This window comes from Pinus tabuliformis, chromosome 1_1 (assembly GCF_031772625.1).
Source record: "Pinus tabuliformis cultivar Carrire ecotype Pingquan chromosome 1_1, CPIR1, whole genome shotgun sequence".
NCBI lineage: Eukaryota > Viridiplantae > Streptophyta > Pinopsida > Pinales > Pinaceae > Pinus > Pinus tabuliformis.
The window spans coordinates 713,308,226-713,316,393 of record NC_142297.1 but is presented as its reverse complement, the minus strand read 5'-3'; the positions used below and the strand labels follow the sequence as shown (position 1 = coordinate 713,316,393).

The 8,168-nt window shown below is 36.3% G+C and overlaps 2 pseudogenes; both read right to left on the bottom strand.

Annotated features, from left to right (window-relative positions):
* Positions 1-2,500: 2,500 nt before the first annotated feature.
* LOC149215861 (uncharacterized) lies at positions 2,501-3,056 on the bottom strand (annotated as a pseudogene).
* Positions 3,057-5,453: 2,397 nt separating this feature from the next.
* Positions 5,454-6,107, bottom strand: LOC149215860 (uncharacterized; annotated as a pseudogene).
* Positions 6,108-8,168: the final 2,061 nt, after the last annotated feature.

Here is an 8,168-nt window from a genome sequence, read left to right as displayed (position 1 = left end):
CTATTTTTGGCGCAAAGTCTATTTTTAGACATATGGATCATGGTCTATGAGTTGCAGGATGCTATTTATGGATGGTTGGTCATGTTGGTAAAAATAGATGGATCTTTATTTTTAGAAATATGGGCGGAGTCTATTTTTAGACTTCCAGTCAAAAAATAGAACAGTCGAATATTATTAGCTCTTAATAATATTTGGACTATAAACATTATCTTATCCTCTTGCAGCACTTCAATTCAAGCTACGGATGTGGCACATGCAACTGCCAGAAGGAAATGCACTTTTACTATGGGTTAGTTGAGCTATTGCATGATGGACTTCAGTTAGAACTCAAGTGATTGAGTTTGGTGGAGTTGATTGAGGAGTTGATGGAGTTGTGTTCAGTTTGACTTAGTTGAACTAGTTGTATTTAGTCTAACTGCCAAATACACTAGTGATGAGTGATGTGAATTAATTATTAATTAATTCACTAGTTATTAACTCATAAATCAACTAAAGAATACATCAGTTAACTTAGTGCATGGACAGTTCAGTGGAGACAAGTGTTAGAGGTGGGTGAAAGGGTGAGACTACTATCAGTTGTGACTATAGTTGTGCATGAGATTTGCACAATCATTGATTGAGATTGCCAATGAGGATTGCACAACACAAGCCAAGGGGAATTTTAACTTGGATCTGATCTATTCTCAACTTGGATTGCACAGTAGAGGCAAGCAAACAGTGGAGGAGATTTGAACCCGTGACTTGTTCAGATCTGAGCTAGTTTGTGTGTAGCATGTGGAGATATTACTGAGTACTTGTGAGGAGTATTGTACTATGTATTGTTACATGTTCTCTATCATTATAATATACAAATAGTTTGGGGTTTTCAGCTGTATGCTTTCCCCATTACATACTGTGTTGATATATGTGATTGATGTTTCAATGTGCGCATGCGATTGTTTTTTTAATTCTGCAAATTGATGATCAATGGTAGAGGAGGTTATGTATTATGCATGCATTCTGCAAATAGTGTATAATCAGGATAATCTCTGTGAATAAGTGTTATATTATTCAAATTTCTACACTCATTGCAAATCACAAGCAAGGGAAAGCGATCTTAACACATCATACTATGTTGGACTATTGATATGTTTGGATGTGTTTCTGTGTGAAGATTTAGCTCTGGATTGAGGCATGGAATTTTTTGAGTGCTATATGTTGCTAATGTATCTTATAAAAACTTTATTTTCTGTTAATTAGGATTATATCTAAATATTTAACTTGTGCTAATATAACTATAAGTATATTATCTTTTTGTACTATATATGTTCATAATACCTATTATGTCCTTTTGCAACTATTAGTATTTATGGCCTATAGTGATTTATGTTTTGTTTGATATATGGCTTCGCTAGTGCTTGTGATAGTTATCTATGGAGGTGTGGAGGAAGCACATTGAAATTTTCTTCCACACTCGTCATTTCCATTTGACTCCTTTATTTATCATAATGAGGCTAGGCCCTAGCAAAATCAATTCCCTTTCTTCGACATGAAAACATAATGCTTTCAAATATGTACAAAAGGATGGTGTGCGAAGTAAGGAACATAAACCTCCACACCCCCATACCTCTGCACTTCACATAACAAGGCTAGGCCCAATCCAAATCAATCCTTGAATGGACATAAGCATTTCCTACATGTAAATAACATTGAATGTATATAGCATCAAGACAAACATCAATTGAAATTTCTCTCAAAATCGAGGTTGGATTTCCAAATTAAATTGGACACACATCAATTGGAATCTTTCTCTTGGAGATTTGAATTAACTACAATTGCCTCTTTCTCTCAGAGAAAGTATTTATGCTTTAATGTCAGTTCCATTTCATTAGGGGAATTTTGAGGTCTAAAATGGGCCTCCTAAGAAAAATGTACAACCAAAATAAACTTTATAAGAACCAATAGGATTCAAGATGATAATGTCAACCATGGGGGATGATTCACCATTTTTGGAGTAAAAAGGTAAAAAGTTTAAGTATAATAAAATAATAAAACTACTTTTTCAACTCGTATTTTCAATTGATCTCCCTAAGGTTTTACTCAAATTTAGAGTGAGAGTACTTGTTGGATGCAAAATTTGATTCCTAATCCAAGGAGTACCATGTTGCATACTTTCGATGGACCCTGCTACACGAAAAATGAGAAATACATGAAAAAATGTGATTGCAATCACATTTTCCATGTATTTCTCATTTTTCATGTAGCAGGGTTCATCAAAAGTATGCAACATGGGTACTCCTTAGATTAAGAATCAAATTTTACATCAAACGAGTGTTACTACTCAAAATTTGAGTAAACCCATAAGGAGATAAGTTGAAAATACGAGTTGAAAAAATAGTTTTTTTTTTCCATCTAAAATTTGATGATGTAATCCAATCTTATTTTATTATTTCCACTATTATTTTATAGTTTCCTTAGGAGGCCCATTTTAGACCTCAAAATTCCCCTAATGGCACGCAAACTACAACTCGGTTTTCATCACTAGGCCCCAAATCATAACCAAGTATAATATTGCACCCAGGAATGGCGCATGCACTGCCCTTTTCACTATCCACATGCCCTGACGACTCTCTAGCTTAGAAATATCATACCAAAAAAGGTCCAATACCTTGGCTAAACATGAAGTAAAGCATAAATAAAAAATAAACCATTATACATTTTCCCTTGATGAGGTGCCTCCTCTTCCACATGGAAACCAGGCTATAATATTTCTCCTGCAACATAGATGTAATGCTAGCTAGGTACCCGATCATGTTTATATACATAAGGACACATAATAAGAAGGTGACTATCAAAATTGAAGTGAAAATAAACTCTCTTGAATTCACATATTCATAAAATCCTACAATTTACACAAGAAGGAAGAAGACCAATATATAGAACATGGTATGGGAAAAGACGACTACAAAAAAATAAAGGAGAGTTATTGCCAGGCGGTTCCAAAACCTAGTGGTGATGGTCAAAGTTTTCGCGAGGGAAAAATCATTGGCTCTATAGATGGAAGTTGCTGTGTACATCACCACCACATGTATGGAGGTGCGGAGGAAGAAAATAGAAAGTTTCTTCCGCACTCCGCATTTCCATTTGACTCCTTTCTTCCACATAACGAGGTCAGGAACCAACCAAATCAATTTCCTTGATTCAAAATGATAACATAACACTTTCAAATATGTACAGAATTATGGTGTGCAGAGAAAGAAACATAAACCTCTATACTCCCACACCTTCGCATTTTTCATAAAAAGGTCAAGATCGAACCAACTAAATCCCTTCACAGATAAAGTAATTTCCTACATGTAAATAACATCAAATGTAGATAACATCAGGACAAACATCAATTTCAATTTCTCTCGGAGTCAAGGTTGGATTTCCAATTGAAATTGGACAAACATAATTTGGAATCTTGTTCTTGGACATTTGAATCTTGCTCTTGGAGATTTAAACCAATTGAAATTACCTCTTGCCCTTGGAGAAAGTATTTATGCTTTCATGTTGGTATGTATGGGCATGGCATATTCATTGATGTGGACAAAATTTCTATAATATGTTTTCATAGGAGACCTTTGCATTCAAAGGGAACATTGAGCTATTGAAGGTGATGACAATTCACCTAGTCAATGCTACCTAGAATAATACTCATTGTAACCAATTTCATTGTAATGTTGAACATAATGCAAGCTTCCTCTAGTAGTTGAACCCACTAAGTGAAAAAAGTAGGCCTATTCACTACGATTTTGTGACTAGCAAACCGGGATCTAAAAAGCGACAGCAACATGACCGTGGAATAAATATATCGTGGCTCTATATTTCATGGGCTGAAGACTCTCTAGCTTAGTGGCTGCATACCAAAAAATTCCAACACCTTGGCTAAATATTAGGTAAAGCATAAAAAAATACAAAACCATTGTTTGTTTTCACTTGATGATGCACCTCCTCTTTCGTATGGAATCCAAACTATAATATTTCTCCTGCAGCATAGATGTAACACTTGCTAGGTACTAGATCATGTTTATAGACATAAGTACATATGAAAACTTGACTAAACTGAGAGGGGGGAGGGTGAATTAGTTTAGTACATTCATGGACATTAATTATTATTTTTTTAATATATTAATTGAGATTTTAAATGAGAATATTAATGCATAATGACCAACCTATTGAATATGTGAACAACAAGTAATAAGTAATCCAAAACATCATATAAACACATAACATCAACACATATGGACACCAGATATAAGTTAAAACCCATAAAGGGAGACAACCATTATTTGTTAATGTTGTGATGAAAATGCAAGCTCCTACTCCCTTATTACATATGATTTTCTATAGGATACAACCTATAAGAGGTCGGTAACTCATTTTTTATGCAAGCTACAACGTGCAAGGAAGCTCCAACTCCCAAAGGTTTTTTGCAGGCTACAACCCACAGGAGGCTCCTACCTCAACAGGATACAACTTGTTCTTTATTAAGCTCCAACTTGAAAGGAGACTACAATCCTTGGATACATACAAGAAACAACATGTTGTTTTACCTGGTCATCAATTCTGCATATCTCCATCCTTATCTTTTCCTCTTCTCCCCTTCAAATATGCTTCACTTCAACTTCATATGTGCTAAATAACCCATGAATAGTCATCTCTCGCATGCTTTCTAACTCTCTAACTCTGCTTCCTTCAAAAATCATATATTTTATAAAGATAGTGTGTTGGCTGCTTGTGTTCTACATAAGAATATGAAGTGAACATACTTGAACATTTTCCTTCCACTCCTTTGTTTCCAAACTATTTATATTTTTAATATTATAGAACAGATAAGTGCTCAAATATTATTTTTAGGCACCTATAATGATTAGATACACAAACATAATGCCAACATATGTAAGCAACAAACACATTACAACATCATAACACATATGTAAGACATTCACTCTCCCACTTAAGCAATATGCATGCAACATATGAAAGTAATGCATCACTCTCCAAAGCCATATATTTGTTCTACAACATCTTGTATTACTTCTTCTTCATGCCATTACCTCGACAGCCTTGAGTCTTTCCTTGTTTTCCATGGAGTCTTGCCTTTTCTCTCATGGAGTTTTGCCTTTGCCTTTAATCACACCAATTCAACTCAACTATTATATGCATATAGCAACCTAAACAAGCCAACATCTATCATCAACATATGTCTTGAACACATCCGTCTCACTAATTTATCAACATGAGCTTATGCATTAACACTTCTCAACATGTGCTAAGAAACCAACAAGTATTACATCTTCTCCATTGCATAAATTTGTTGATCTTGTTATTTCTCCTCTGCATTTGCTCCTTTTTTGTTGCTCCTTTGTCATCATGTCTTTTGTTGTTATTTTTCCATCACAACTTTGCTTCTCTCTCGTTGCTTATTTTCCTTAATAACAAACATACATGCTTGCTACTACTCCTTTGCCAAATAAAAACAATGCCTTGCTACAATTTTTCTGCTTCTTTGCCTTGATCACAAACATTAATGCTTGTTTTTGCTCCTTTTCCATGAATGACAACAATGCCATCAAGACATAGAAGAATAAGGGGAGTATCAGAATTGAAGTGAAAAGGAACTCTCCTAAATTCACATATTCATTGAATCCCACAATGTACATAAGGAGGAAGAAGACCAATATATAGACTGTGGTATGGGCCAAAACAATTGTAAAAAACTAGAGGAGAGTTACTACTAGAGGTTTCCAAAAGATGGTAATGACTATTAAAGTGTTCACAGGGGAAACATCGTTGGCCATGTAGATGGAGGTCATCGTGTACACCACCACAGCAATGGACAACATCCAAAATTCAAAAACTCTGTTCACCATCAGGAGCTGTTGAAAACACCTCAATTCTAGGGTTATCAGCTCAATCGATTTAGTGATCATACAAAAGAATTCATGACTAGATATATAAAGTACCAAAGGGTTGGGCATCTGACATAGCACAAGAGTTGCAAAAGACAAAGGGAGAAGCAGGGTGAAAGCGAGAGTGCACAGTAGGTCATGGTGGGAGGAGCAGAGTGAAAGCGAGAGTGCACATTAGGTCATGGTGGGAGGAGCAGAGAAGGGTATTGAAGGCATATTCCTTGATGCTAAGTAATTGGACTCTTCTTCCTCTCTCTCCATGGATTTTTCTTTCACCATGAATATTTATCAGAAATCCCTTAGATATTTGAATCTTGACTTCGAGAGAAATTGCAATTGATGTTTGTCTTGATGTTATCTATGTTCGATATTTACATGTAGGAAATGCCTCTATTCGTGGAGGAATTGATTTGGTTAGGGCCATTCCTCGTTATGTAGAAGTGTGGAGGTTTATTTTCCTTTCTCCACACACCATCCTTCTACACATATTTGAAAGCATTATGTTGTTATTTCGAAGGAATGCTACCAAATGAAAATGAACATCATTTTCTTTCTTTACTATATTCACAACTCGATGCAAAAAACTCTTGAACCTGTTGTTGCTCCATAGTTATATAATACACCAAACTAGAAGGACTATGAATGAAAGATTCATAAAATATATATATGTTAATGTGCATTAGTGAGGATAGTTTCAATCATATATAATATTTAGAATAGTATATGAAAATTACCTCACTCTTGAATAACATAGAGGTTTAAAAAGCTCAATATTGTCACCAACGAGCTCATTAATTAACATATTGAGAAAGCTCAATCTTGTCCCCATGTTGACAGTGTTGGACCTGCCAACATTCAGGGGATATCCCCGGTATGAAGTCACAACCAGACCTCACACCCTTGGGTGTAGGAGTCCCATCCGATATGATGGCCCAGTTGACATTGTCTTAAAGGTTTGGCTTAGCTCTTTCTTATCAGCACATGAGAATGCTTTGCTTTGTGTTCGAACAACAAGGTTCGTGTGCCTAGTGAGTGTTTAGTGTTACTTGTGTCAAGGTTTTTTCACTGCAGAGGGAGAGGGTGGAAGTGAGTCTTAAGTCGAAAGGGAATAGTCCCAACTCTATTAGAGACACACAACACAGTAGGACATGCACAACTTCTGGTGGAGTAGTCCACGCAGATGCGAAAATCACAAACACACAGTGAAAAGATAGCCCATACAACACCTAGGGGAATAGTCCACATGAGTGCGACGGTTGATATAGAAATTTTATGAGAATGGTTCTATCGAGTGTCCATAAGAATAGTCCACACAGGCGAGACAACGTTAACAACTTACACAGCACATTTTCGTAAGCATATGTATTAGAACAACCAAATTAGTTCAACTGCCTTAATACAGGTTAAAGAAACATGCATTACAAGTGTCCAAAGAATAGTCTTACAAACAAATACAGTACATGTGTGAAAACATGTTGGCTTGTTATCATGATTCTAAATTAATTGAAAGTTCCAAGACACATTGGTACACCATTACATCACTAACCCCGATAGTGGGGCATTGGAGCCATTGGTCGCTCCTCAAAGAAAAGACTACATACTCTCAAGGCTATGTCAGAGGAGCCAAGGTGAAAATTCCTTTGCATGTACAAATGAGGGGTATATATAGCCAAGGGTGAAACTGACCCTTATGATTGTTCAATTCCCCCCATGACTGTTTGACTTACATGACTCTTCAACTTTAGATGTGGGTCTCTTGGACTTCCACATTACATTACATTGATTACAACAGTATCGCCCACGGTAGTGATGTGATCGAGATGAATCATGACATGAATCGAAACGACATAGCTGGTGTGTACATGCTGGTGGTGGTGTCCATGTCAAGTTGCATTGTTACTGAGTGATGGATGTGCTCTTGTGGTATCATAGCTTCACCTCTACATGGCAAGGTGTGCAGTCTTTGATGGTCTTGGTGTTCACTTGATTTTTCACGTGCATGTCTCTCCTTCGCTTGTACTTGGTATGCTCCATGTGTTAACCCATCCACGAACAAGTCTCCTTGCATGTGCTCCTTGTTCATCATGTTTGTTTTCGTTCCATGTCTCATCCATGTACTTGTATCTGTAATCACTCATGCTGAGACGGCATCAAATCCAAAAATCTCCTAGTCTACCATGATGCATTATTTCTCACTTTCAGGTGCAAGTGACTGGGAGAGAGGACAAGGCTCTA